Raw genomic sequence first — 14,108 nt, 5'->3', positions numbered from 1 at the left:
CAGCTATATTTGATCAAAATAGTGTTTTTTTTAGACACAAACTGCAAACTTCAATGAGTTGGTGTGATGGTGCCCTCTCATGTCATTGGCCTAGAGAACAAAATATACCCCCCCTCCCCCAATCAGTACATCCTCTGATGGCCTCCACTGTGATGTTAAGTTGAGCTTGTGGAGATGATGGTCCCTAGGAATTTGTGGGGGACGTTTTCTTTAGTCAACCACCATCTTCACGGTTGTTGCAACTGCGTTGAGTTCCAGGTTGTTGCAACTGCGTTGAGTTCCAGGTTGTTGCGACTGCGTTGAGTTCCAGGTTGTTGCGACTGCGCTGAGTTCCAGGTTGTTTTGACTGCGTTGAGTTCCAGGTTGTTGCGACTGCGTTGAGTTCCAGGTTGTTGCGACTGCGCTGAGTTCCAGGTTGTTTTGACTGCGTTGAGTTCCAGGTTGTTGCGACTGCGTTGAGTTCCAGGTTGTTGCGACTGCGCTGAGTTCCAGGTTGTTTTGACTGCGTTGAGTTCCAGGTTGTTGTGACTGCGTTGAGTTCCAGGTTGTTGCGACTGCGTTGAGTTCCAGGTTGTTGCGACTGAGTTGAGTTTCAGGTTGTTGCGACTGAGTTGAGTTCCAGGTTGTTGCGACTGAGTTGAGTTCCAGGTTGTTGCGACTGAGTTGAGTTCCAGGTTGTTGCGACTGAGTTGAGTTCCAGGTTGTTGCGACTGAGTTGAGTTCCAGGTTGTTGTGACTGAGTTGAGTTCAAGGTTGTTGCGACTGCACCAGGCCATCTGGCGGTCAACCTCTCCTCTGTACTTGGATTAGTCTGCAAGTTGTTTTCCCAGTGAAGTGACCTGTCTGTCAGGAAGTCAGTGATCCACCAACAGATGGAGTAGGGTACGTTCAGCTGGATGAGTTTGTCCTGCAACAGTTCTGGGATGATGTTGGTGAATGCTTAGCTAAAGTCCACAAACAGTATCCTGACTAGTCCCATCACAACACATTAATATTGCACTTGAATAACACACACATACAGAAAATGCACAAAGCCAGAGTTTGAAAATGATCATTTAAATCACAGAGCAGATCTATATTCAAGGTTGCTGGATCGAATCCCTGAGCCGACAAGGTAAAAATCTGTCGTTCTGCCCCTGAACAAGACAGTTAACCCACTGTTCCCTGGTAGGTCGTCATTGTAAATAAGAATCTGTTCTTAACTGACTTGTCTAATTAAATAAAGGTTAAATAAAATAAATAAGATATAAAAAGAAAAAATTCTAACTGACACTATATTCAAACAGACTCACTCCATGTTCAATTCATGTTTTTAAAATAAAAAAACAAATGCATTTGTATGAGTACACTTTTTAAAACGTATGTGTCAAACAAATACACATTCAAAATTCTGGGAGCAAAACAGTGTGAATTTTAAAACCCTGTGATGTACTTCCGTAAAACTTTACAGTCTTCATTAGCTTAAATCACTAAACACAACAGGCTCTTATTAGAGACATGCTTATATTAGAGACAGGTGTCTATTTCCTTATATACATACATACATACATACATACATACATACATACATACATACATACATACATACATACATCTAATTCTGATAAAGGAAAATGTGTTTTTTCCAAAAAAAAAGGCATATACAGTGCGAAAAAACACATTTTCTTTTTTCAGAATAATTATTCTCCTCTTTGACTGTGCATTTTTTGTCCGTTCTTACTTTCGCCACTAGATGGCGATCAGCCAATTTCTAGGGGTCTGTACTCACAATGTTGTTGACTGTTTTTGTGCTCGCCAGTAAGCGAGCAGTTCTCAGCTGTTAGCAGCCAATGGCTAGCAGTTTCTTACTGGTGATAAAAACAAATGATTGCCATCATTTTTTATCTAATGTAACAAATCAAACATTAAAGCCTAGTAAACAATTCATGGTAACCTCATTAACAATTCCTTTAGACCCAGCGTTTATTTGAAACAAGTGTTTATTTGCTGAAATGTGTGCCGTTGCCCGGCTATTAAAAGGGACAGACAGCTATTTGAGACTCTGCATTTACATGTTTATGGTATATCTCTTTTCACATTAGGAGCACTGGTAAGGCTTCTATCCAGTGTGTATTCTTTCATGATTTTTCAGTGTCTTTGCTCATGCACTTTCAGGTTCCTTAAATTCTTAAAACTCTTTTCACAATGCGAACAGTGGAAAGGCTTCTCTACAGAGTGTGTTAGCTCGTGTTTTTTCAGGTATGTTGACATGGTAAAACTCTTTACACACTGGGAGCAATGATAAGATTTTTCTTCTGTGTGTGTCCTCTCATGATATTTCAGGTGCCATGATTGGGTAAAACTTTTTTTACACTGATGGCAGTGGTAGGGTTTCACTCCTGAGTGTATTCTTTTATGTTTTTTCAGGGAATTCGATGAAGTAAAACTCTTTCCACACTTAGAGCAATGATAGGGTTTCTCCCCTGAGTGTGTTCTCTCATGTTGTTTCAGGGGCCCTAATGAGAAAAATGTCTTTCCACACTGTGAGCAGTGGAAAGGCTTCTTTACAGAGTGCGTTAGCTCATGTTTTTTCAAGGAATCTGATGAGAAAAATGTTTTTCCACACTGGGAGCAGAGGCAAGGCTTATATAGAGAGTGTATTAGCTCATGATTTTTCAGGTTTCTCAGCAGGGTAAATCTCTTCCCACACTGGGAGCAGAGGTAAGGCTTCTCTGCAGTGTGTGTTCTCTTATGTTTTTTCAGTTGCTCTAACTGGGAAAATCTCTTTCCACACTGAGAGCAGTGGTAAGGCTTCTCCCCTGTGTGTGTTTTCTCATGTACTTTCAGGCTCCCTAACCAGCTAAAACTCTTTTCACACTGGGAGCAGTGGTAAGGCTTTTCTGTGTGTGCCCTCTCATGCACTGTCAGGTTCCATAGCTGGGTAAAACTATTTCCACACTGGGAGCATTGGTGAGGCTTCGCTCCTGTGTGTATTATTTCATGTCGTTTCAGCATATTTAACTGGGTAAAACTCTTTTCACACTGGGAACAGTGGTAAGGCTTTTCTCCTGTATGTATTCTCTCATGCTCTTTCAGATGCGATAACTGGATACATTTCTTTCCACACTGGGAGCAGTTGTGTTGTCTTGCTGGTTTGGGCGTCTCTGGGTCTGGTTCTCCTGAAGGATTCTTCCCGCTGTCAGAGTGAGAGTCTGATCTTTCTCCTGCCAAAGACAGACCAACTATTTGATTAAACAGAGGCCTGAATGAAACCGGCAAAGGATAAAAAAACTATTTTCTATGACTAGATCCCTCAATCTCAACCCAGAGATGCTTGGAGGGGCGTGAAAGCAGCCTTTACAACTGTCCCATGCTCCAAAGTTAAAGACTATTGATAGAGAATCTTAACAGTTTTTATTGTATGACTTTGCAACTGAAAACGGAGGAGCTGTGATCTCTGACCTATCTAATATGTTGGGCCCTGAATCACATAATCCAGACATTAAAACGGAATTCAACAATATTCAAAATCAACTGAATGTATTGAAGTTAGTAGAACCTGAATGAATTGGCCCAAGTTAATCAACTGAATGTATTGAAGTTAGTAGTTAATCAACTGAATGTATTGAAGTTAGTAGTTAATCAACTGAATGTATTGAAGTTAGTAGTTAATCATAAGACAGAAACAAAATGCATCAGTGAATAGGTAATCTGAACAGGGCAGTCAACCCACTGTTCCTAGGCCGTCATTGTAAATAAGAATTTGTTCTTAACTGACTTGCCTAGTTAAATAAAGCTTAAATAAAAAAAATAGAATGTACTTGCCACTTTCTGAACCGACAGTGGAATGCCTCTGTCTCTGTGTGTAGCCGTCAGCGATGATGTTAATATAAACTAAGATAACCTTCTGGTAGAGATGGGAAGGCTTTCCCAAAAAACTATCAATTAAAAAGTTAACTGCAATATAGACAATTACATGACCGCTACAGAAATGTCGCTAGCCAAACAACAACAGAGCGGGAAACGCTAAACTAAAACGCCACCGACCATACCGATCACTTATCACAGGTCTGTTGCTGATATCGTTCATTACGATAAGTTGCCTACACTAGGAGAAATGTGAAGTTTGGAAACTAAATAAGTTTGGGTGATTTGTTAATGGGATAATAGATGGTTACAACCATCAATCTAGTAGTAGTAGTTTAAAGGGTAATAAACCACAGTGGTTCATGTTCTAAATGTGTTCTAAACATTGGTTCATGTTCTAAATGTGTTCTAAACGTTGGTTCATGTTCTAAATGTGTTCTAAACGTTGGTTCATGTTCTAAATGTGTTCTAAACGTTGGTTCATGTTCTAAACGTTGGTTCATGTTCTAAACGTGTTCTAAACGTTGGTTCATGTTCTAAATGTGTTCTAAACGTTGGTTCATGTTCTAAACGTGTTCTAAACGTTGGTTCATGTTCTAAACATTGGTTAATGTTCTAAATGTGTTATAAACGTTGGTTAATGTTCTAAATGTGTTCTAAACGTTGGTTCATGTTCTAAATGTGTTCTAAACGTTGGTTCATGTTCTAAATGTGTTCTAAACGTTGGTTCATGTTCTAAATGTGTTCTAAACGTTGGTTCATGTTCTAAATGTGTTCTAAACGTTGGTTCATGTTCTAAATGTGTTCTAAACGTTGGTTCATGTTCTAAATGTGTTCTAAACGTTGGTTAATGTTCTAAACGTTGGTTCATGTTCTAAATGTGTTCTAAATGTTGGTTCATGTTCTAAATGTGTTCTAAACGTTGGTTCATGTTCTAAATGTGTTCTAAACGTTGGTTCATGTTCTAAACGTTCTAAACGTTGGTTCATGTTCTAAATGTGTTCTAAACGTTGGTTCATGTTCTAAATGTGTTCCAAACATTTTCAACATTGGTTAATGTTCTAAATGTGTTCTAAATGTTGGTTAATGTTCTAAATGTGTTCTAAACGTTGGTTCATGTTCTAAATGTGTTCTAAACGTTGGTTCATGTTCTAAATGTGTTCTAAACGTTGGTTCATGTTCTAAATGTGTTCTAAATGTTCATGTTCTAAACGTTCTAAACGTTGGTTAATGTTCTAAACGTGTTCTAAACATTTTAAACATTGGTTAATGTTCTAAATGTGTTCTAAATGTTGGTTAATGTTCTAAACGTGTTCTAAATGTTGGTTAATGTTCTAAACGTGTTCTAAACGTTAGTTAATGTTCTAAAGGTGTTCTAAATGTTGGTTATTGTTCTAAACGTGTTCTAAACATTCTAAACATGTTCTAAATGTTGGTTAGTGTTCTAAACGTGTTCTAAACGTTGGTTAATGTTCTAAACGTATTCTAAACATTCTAAACATTGGTTAATGTTCTAAACGTGTTCTAAATGTTGGTTAATGTTCTAAACGTGTTCTAAACGTTAGTTAATGTTCTAAAGGTGTTCTAAATGTTGGTTATTGTTCTAAACGTGTTCTAAACATTCTAAACATGTTCTAAATGTTGGTTAGTGTTCTAAACGTGTTCTAAACGTTGGTTAATGTTCTAAACGTGTTCTAAACATTATAAACATTGGTTAATGTTCTAAACATTCGAAACGTTGGTTAATGTTCTAAACATGTTCTAAACGTTGGTTAATGTTCTAAACGTGTTCTAAATGTTGGTTAGTTCTAAACGTGTTCTAAACATTCTAAACATTGGTTAATGTTCTAAACGTGTTCTAAACGTTGGTTACTGTAACGTGTTCTAAACATTCTAAACGTTGGTTAATGTTCTAAACTTGTTCTAAATATTCTAAACGTTGGTTAATGTTCTAAACGTATTCTAAACGTTGGTTAATGTTCTAAACGTGTTCTAAACGTGTTCTAAACATTCTAAATGTTGGTTAATGTTCTAAACATTCTAAACGTTGGTTAATGTTCTAAACGTGTTCTAAACATTCTAAACGTTGGTTGATGTTCAAAATGTGTTCTAAACATTCTAAACGTTGGTTAATGTTCTAAATGTTCTAAACATTCTAAACGTTGGTTAATGTTCTAAACGCCTTTTCGTCCTCATACTAGCCAGCAAGAGCCACAGCTGCCATCTCATCCCTGCATTGAGGTACGTTTTTTTCCGACCCCTATCTCACGCCAGCTCCGTGGTGCCTTAACGTAGTCATGATTGCGTTCCCAACCCTGGTGCAGCTCAGTGTAAAGAAGCTTAACGGTAGGGTCGGAATCTTCCGGCAAGGTCAGGCCTTGTATCCATGTCTCTGTCTATGAATTTGTCGAAAAATCTATATCTCTGGTTACATTTTTCCATCCCCATCCCTTAGCTTCATACCAGTTTTGGCAATCTTTTTAGTCTAAAAAAGTCTTTACAATTTGGTGTTTACATTTTTTTGCAGTAAAACTTATATTTTGGGTTCTGATAGGGTACGACAGTTATTTTCTCCAAGAAATTAAAATGGCCAGACCTCTATATCATTCCTTTAAAATCCCCAAAATGCATGTACCAATGGCAGATCGCACCTTTAATAATTTATACAGTTATGGGGTGCGTTCAGTTCGTTTCAACATTTGCTACATGGTGTTACGGTTTTGTGGTAAGGTGTGGCCTGATTAGATGAATATGAGTGTGACCATTTGAAATGGCAAAATGTATATATTGTAACGACCCTGGGTTTATAAGCGCGGAAATCGACTCTGCCGCTCGAGCATGCTTTTGCGGCACAGTCGATAGCGCGCCGGACTTCGGGCTTGAAGGTCGAGGGTTCGAGACCTGCTCCCTGCCTGTTCATTACAATATTTATTTAACCTTTATTCAACTAGGCAAGTCAGTTAAGAATAAATTCTGATTTACAACAACGGCCTACATTTGCCATTCAGTACTGTGCCATTTCCGTTGAATTAAGCGTTTAACACTGATCTCTCGTACTGAACCCCGTGAAAATATATTTAAGTGTAGAACGTTAGTAGAAGGCCTGTTTTTAAAACAGTACTCACTGGTGTCCAGATCTTCAGTCTCCTCCTCTCCTTCCTCCTCTTTCACTCCCAAAACGTCTTCCTCCTCCTCCTCTTTTATTGAGATAGCCTCCTCTTCCTCTTTTACTCCAAAAGGTTCTTCCTCTTCTTTCACGATAACATCCTCCTCTTCTTCTTTCACGACAATGTTCAGCCCCAGAGCTTCTTCCTCCGTCCAACAGACCTCCTCTTCTTTAGCTGGGACCCGGGGGGAGTAGCTTAGCGAGCTCATGGTCGGGGATGTTAGCTAACTGGCTAGTTAGCATTAGTGACAAGCCTGTGTTATGCCCACTATCAATCAGAAAATGTAGCAAGAAAACGACGTTTAAATCAACAAGTAGATACGTTAACAGAATTTGGTTTAAAACACTGAGATTCGTGTAGATACACAAAAAAAAAATCTTAAGACCTTCAATATTTCTGTTTTATGTTGGCTAGCAAGTTACTGAGACGGTTGAATCAGTAGCCATGTTGTTGTTGAAGAAGCGTCCTGTCCTGTCCACAAGATTATACGTCAAGCAAGAATCATCACCTAAAATAATCACATCGCCACATACTGACTGGAGTGGGTAACGCAGTTAAACAATTTCATAACAAATAATTCCAAGTTAGCAAATCTGTTTTCTCTTTTCTTACAGTCTATACTTTACTCTACACAAACTACACCTGAATATGAATGTAGAGGTAAGTGCCAAAATATAGGAAACACTTCCGTTCTTGATGGTTCTGGCGGGTCTGTTATGGTGTGGGATGCATTTTTTAAACTTAGGTCCAATCAACTCCTTAGAAGGTACACACCAATAAGTACACTCAACCCTTTAGAGTGCAAACACCAATAAATACACCCAACCCCTTAGAGGACAAGGTAAACGGCAATAAATACACCCAACCCCTTAGAGGGCAAGGTACACGCCAATAAATACACCCAACCCCTTAGAGGACAAGGTAAACGCCAATAAATACACCCAACCCCTTAGAGGACAAGGTAAACGCCAATAAATACACCCAACCCCTTAGAGGACAAGGTAAACGGCAATAATACACCCAACCCCTTAGAGGACAAGGTAAACACCAATAAATACACCCAACCCCTTAGAGGACAAGGTAAACGGCAATAAATACACCCAACCCCTTAGAGGACAAGGTAAACACCAATAAATACACCCAACCCCTTAGAGGACAAGGTAAACACCAATAAATACACCCAACCCCTTAGAGAGATAGGTAAACACCAATAAATACACCCAACCCCTTAGAGGGCAAGGTACACGCCAATAAATACACCCAACCCCTTAGAGGACAAGGTAAACGCCAATAAATACACCCAACCCCTTAGAGGGCAAGGTAAACGCCAATAAATACACCCAACCCCTTAGAGGGCAAGGTAAACGTCAATAAATACACCCAACCCCTTAGAGGACAAGGTAAACACCAATAAATACACCCAACCCCTTAGAGGACAAGGTAAACGGCAATAAATACACCCAACCCCTTAGAGGACAAGGTAAACGGCAATAAATACACCCAACCCCTTAGAGGACAAGGTAAACGGCAATAAATACACCCAACCCCTTAGAGGACAAGGTAAACGGCAATAAATACACCCAACCCCTTAGAGGACAAGGTAAACGGCAATAAATACACCCAACCCCTTAGAGGACAAGGTAAACGGCAATAAATACACCCAACCCCTTAGAGGACAAGGTAAACACCAATAAATACACCCAACCTCTTAGAGGACAAGGTAAACACCAATAAATACACCCAACCCCTTAGAGAGATAGGTAAACACCAATAAATACACCCAACCCCTTAGAGGGCAAGGTACACGCCAATAAATACACCCAACCCCTTAGAGGACAAGGTAAACGGCAATAAATACACCCAACCCCTTAGAGGACAAGGTAAACACCAATAAATACACCCAACCCCTTAGAGGACAAGGTAAACGGCAATAAATACACCCCAACCCCTTAGAGGACAAGGTAAACGGCAATAAATACACCCAACCCCTTAGAGGACAAGGTAAACGGCAATAAATACACCCAACCCCTTAGAGGACAGGGTAAACGGCAATAAATACACCCAACCCCTTAGAGGACAAGGTAAACACCAATAAATACACCCAACCCCTTAGAGAGATAGGTAAACACCAATAAATACACCCAACCCCTTAGAGGGCAAGGTACACGCCAATAAATACACCCAACCCCTTAGAGGACAAGGTAAACGGCAATAAATACACCCAACCCCTTAGAGGACAAGGTAAACACCAATAAATACACCCAACCCCTTAGAGGACAAGGTAAACGGCAATAAATACACCCAACCCCTTAGAGGACAAGGTAAACGGCAATAAATACACCCAACCCCTTAGAGGACAAGGTAAACGGCAATAAATACACCCAACCCCTTAGAGGACAGGGTAAACGGCAATAAATACACCCAACCCCTTAGAGGACAAGGTACACACCAATAAATACACCCAACCCCTTAGAGGACAAGGTACACACCAATAAATACACCCAACCCCTTAGAGGACAAGGTAAACACCAATAAATACACCCAACCCCTTAGAGGACAAGGTAAACACCAATAAATACACCCAACCCCTTAGAGGACAAGGTAAACACCAATAAATACACCCAACCCCTTAGAGGACAAGGTAAACACCAATAAATACACCCAACCCCTAAACACCAATAAATACACCACCAAGTGATCACCTTCAACCTATATGGTGAATCATTTCTATCCAGATTTTTATTTTATTTAACCTTTATTTAACTAGGCAAGTCAGTTAAGAACAAATTCTTATTTACAATGACGACCTACCGAAAGGGGCTGGGATTAAAAAAAAAAAAAAATATATATATATATATATATATATATATAGGACAAAAAACACATCACAACAAGAGAGACAATATAACACTACATAAAGAGAGACCTAAGACAACAACAGCATGGTAGCAACACAACATAACAACATGGTAGCAACACAAAATGGTAGCAACACAACATAACAACATGGTAGAAACACAACATGGTAGAAGCACAACATAACATGGTAGCAGCACAACAACATAACAACATGGTAGCATCACAACATGGTAGCAGCACAACATAACAACATGGTAGCAACACAACATGATAGCAACACAACATGGTAGGAACACAACATGGTAGCAGCACAAAACATGGTACAAACATTATTGGGCACAGACAACAGCACAAAGGGCAAGAAGGTAGAGACAACAATACATAACACAAAGCAGCCACAACTGTCAGTAAGAGTTTCCATGATTGAGTCTTTGAATGAAGAGATGGAGATAAAACTGTCCAGTTTGAGTGTTTTTTGCAGCTCGGTCCAGATGGGAGTGGTCTCTTCCAGGATGACAACGCCCCCCCTCCACAGGGCATGAGTGTTCTCTGAATGGTTTGATGAGCATGAAAACGATGTAAACCACATGCCATGGCCGTCTCAGTCACCAGATGTCAACCCAACTGAGCAGTTATGGGAGATTCAGTGTAATGAAACAGGGCAGAGAGTGCAGCTTCAACCCCCAACCTTCTAGTAGGCCTACACATTCTGCTGTTCTCTCTGCAGTAGGCCGACACATTCTGCTGTTCTCTCTGCAGTAGACCTCCATATTCTGCTGTTCTCTCTGCAGTAGGCCTACACATTCCTGCTGTTCTCTCTGCAGTAGACCTCCATATTCTGCTGTTCTCTCTGCAGTAGACCTCCATATTCTGCTGTTCTCTCCGCAGTAGGCCAACACATTCTGCTGTTCTCTCTGCAGTAGACCTCCATATTCTGCTGTTCTCTCTGCAGTAGGCCAACACATTCTGCTGTTCTCTCTGCAGTAGGTCTACACATTCTGCTGTTCTCTCTGCAGTAGGCCTACACATTCTGCTGTTCTCTCTGCAGTAGACCTACACATTCTGCTGTTCTCTCTGCAGTAGGCCTACACATTCTGCTGTTCTCTCTGCAGTAGGCCTACACATTCTGCTGTTCTCTCTGCAGTAGGCCTACACATTCTGCTGTTCTCTCTGCAGTAGGCCTACACATTCTGCTTTTCTCTCTGCTGTAGGCCTACACATTCTGCTGTTTTCTCTGCAGTAGGCCTACACATTCTGCTGTTCTCTCTGCAGTAGGCCTACACATTCTGCTTTTCTCTCTGCTGTAGGCCTACACATTCTGCTGTTCTCTCTGCAGTAGGCCTACACATTCTGCTGTTCTCTCTGCAGTAAACCTACACATTCTGCTGTTCTCTCTGCAGTAGGCCTACACATTCTGCTGTTCTCTCTGCAGTAGACCTCCATATTCTGCTGTTCTCTCTGCAGTAGGCCAACACATTCTGCTGTTCTCTCTGCAGTAGACCTCCATATTCTGCTGTTCTCTCTGCAGTAGGCCTACACATTCTGCTGTTCTCTCTGCAGTAGGCCAACGCATTCTGCTGTTCTCTCTGCAGTAGACCTACACATTCGCTGTTCTCTCTGCAGTAGGCCAACCACATTCTGCTGTTCTCTCTGCAGTAGGCCTACACATTCTGCTGTTCTCTCTGCAGTAGGCCTACACCATTCTGCTGTTCTCTCTGCAGTAGGCCTACACATTCTGCTGTTCTCTCTGCAGTAGGCCAACACATTCTGCTGTTCTCTCTGCAGTAGGCCTACACATTCTGCTGTTCTCTCTGCAGTAGGCCTACACATTCTGCTGTTCTCTCTGCAGTAGGCCTACACATTCTGCTCTCTGCAGTACGGCCTACTACATTCTGCGGTCTCTCTGCAGTAGGCGCAAACACATTCTGCTGTTTCTCTCTGCAGTAGGCCTACACATTCTGCTGTTCTCTCTGCAGTAGGCCAACACATTCTGCTGTTCTCTCTGCAGTAGGCCTACACATTCTGCTGTTCTCTCTGCAGTAGACCTACACATTCTGCTGTTCTCTCTGCAGTAGTCCTACACATTCTGCTGCTCTCTCTGCAGTAGGCCTACACATTCTGCTTGCTTCTCATCCCTCCCCCAATCTCCTCTCTCTTTCAATAGTAAGCCACTTTTGGAAACAAAGCATTTCAGTTAACCATTTTAAGTGCCACCCTCTGGGAATACACATGGTACATCTTGTGGTATAATGTTCTACCCAATTCAACGCTGAGTAATAGAGAGGCATTGATCAACTCATTAAACATTTGGTCCAGTGTAATCTGCAACATACTGTAATATAATATTACCTAGGCCTACTTCATAAAGAAATAATTAAAGGCTCCAGCTATGTTTCAACACTTCAGGATAAAAATATATATTTTGATCAAAATAGTGGGTTTTTAGACACAACTTAAGATAAACTGACATTTCTTTCAAACTAAATTACTCACACCATGTTCAATTCATGTTTTAAAAATAAAAAAAAAAGCGTACAAAGTGTTTTTGAGTACACTTTGATTTAATGTGGCATAAACACAAACCTGTTCTCAGTCAAAGATATCAGCCAATGGGAGCACTGTGTGTGTTTCCTTATAAACGTTAAGTCCATGTGATGTGGCTTCAAACAATGTCCCAACATACTGAAAATGACCACTTCTTTTAAATAACGTCCAGGTAATGGTTTCCAGTATGCACAGACAGGTTCCAATTGATACGGATGGTAAAAGGTACAACATTTCTTAACTCCGGTATCTATCTAGCAGGCTACATACAGTGCATTCGGAAAGAATTCAGACCCCTTGACTTTTCCACATTTTGTTACGTTACAGCCTTATTCTAAATGGATTACATGTTTTTTTTCCTCATCAATCTACACACAACACCCCATTATGACATTGAAAAAAAAAAAAAATCCCCAAAACCTGTTTTTGCTATGTATAAAATTAAAAATAAAACGGAAATATCAAATTTACATAAGTATTCAGACACTTTGCTCAGTACTTTGTTGAAGCGCCTCTGGCAGCGATAACAGCCTCTAGTCACCTTGGGTATGACGCTACAAGCTTGGCACATCCTCTCAAGCATTGTCAGGTGTACCGCTCCAGAGGTGTTTGATTGGGTTCAAGTCCGGTCTCTGGCTGGGCCACTCAAAGACATTCAGAGACTTGTCCTGAAGCCACTCCTGCGTTTTCTTGGCCGTGTGCTTAGGGTCGTTGTCCTGTTGGAAGGTGAACCTTCGCCCCAGTCTGAGGTCCTGAGCGCTTTGGAGCAGGTTTTCATCAATGATCTTTCTGTACTTCCCTCGATCCTGACTAGTCTCCCAGTCCCTGCCGCTGAAAAACATACCCACAGCATGATGCTGCCACCACCATGTCTTTAATGCCTCACCGAAGGGACGGTGCCAGGTTTTCTCCAGACGTGACACTTGGCATTCAGGCCAAAGAGTTCAATCTTGGTTTCATCAGACCAGAGAATCTTGTTTCTCATGGTCAGAGTCATTTAGGTGCCTTTGGCAAATGCACTGTACACTTGTTCAAATCAAAGTTCCCTCACACCATCTTAGATTTAACCCTATAAAGGACAACTGCACTTCCAAATTAGTCAGAATTAATCAATTAATTAATTAGTTAAATCAAGAAATCTGTAAATAATTTAGACGTTTTTGCAGAGAAGATTTTATTTGCGCAATTTTACATCTAGCTATGTCTTTAATGCCGTATTTCAACAACAACGTGTGCATGAAAACGAGTCTATCGAGTCAGGACAGTCTCTGTGCATGCAGTCTATCTAGTCAGGACAGTCTCTGTGCATGCAGTCTATCTAGTCAGAAACGTCAAAACCATGTTCTCAGTCAAAAATATCAGACAATGGGTGCACTGTGTGTGTTCTTGAACTGCATGAACTTTAAGTCCATGTGTACCCTAGTGGACATGTGTAATGGCCCAACATTGTCCTCAACAAAATCATATTTATTGTAGGCTACTCACAAAAAGAAAGTTCAGGTTTGTCACAGTTTGTTGATGAACAGCGGTGGGGAAAAGTACCCAATCATACTTGAGTAAAAGTAAAGATACCTTAACTTAAAGATAATTTTACTTAAGTACTTTACACCACGTTGATGAGTGGTGACAGAAATGTTTTCCGTATGTATAGACAGGCTCCAATTCATATGGATAGTAAAAAGTAAAAAAAAA

General features: G+C 40.5%; 1 long non-coding RNA gene across 1 annotated transcript; it reads right to left on the bottom strand.

The window, feature by feature from the left end:
• Window positions 1-1,437: 1,437 nt before the first annotated feature.
• On the bottom strand, window positions 1,438-7,010 carry LOC115177713 (uncharacterized). Its single transcript, XR_003872460.1, has 2 exons — window positions 6,972-7,010; window positions 1,438-3,203 (listed from the first exon to the last, which is right to left on the bottom strand). It is a non-coding gene; the product is annotated as an uncharacterized LOC115177713 (long non-coding RNA).
• Between the last annotated feature and the right edge of the window lie 7,098 nt (window positions 7,011-14,108).

This window comes from Salmo trutta, chromosome 38, assembly GCF_901001165.1.
Source record: "Salmo trutta chromosome 38, fSalTru1.1, whole genome shotgun sequence".
Taxonomy (NCBI): domain Eukaryota; kingdom Metazoa; phylum Chordata; class Actinopteri; order Salmoniformes; family Salmonidae; genus Salmo; species Salmo trutta.
The sequence above is the reverse complement of the archived record's forward strand: the minus strand, read 5'-3'. Positions and strand labels throughout refer to the sequence as shown.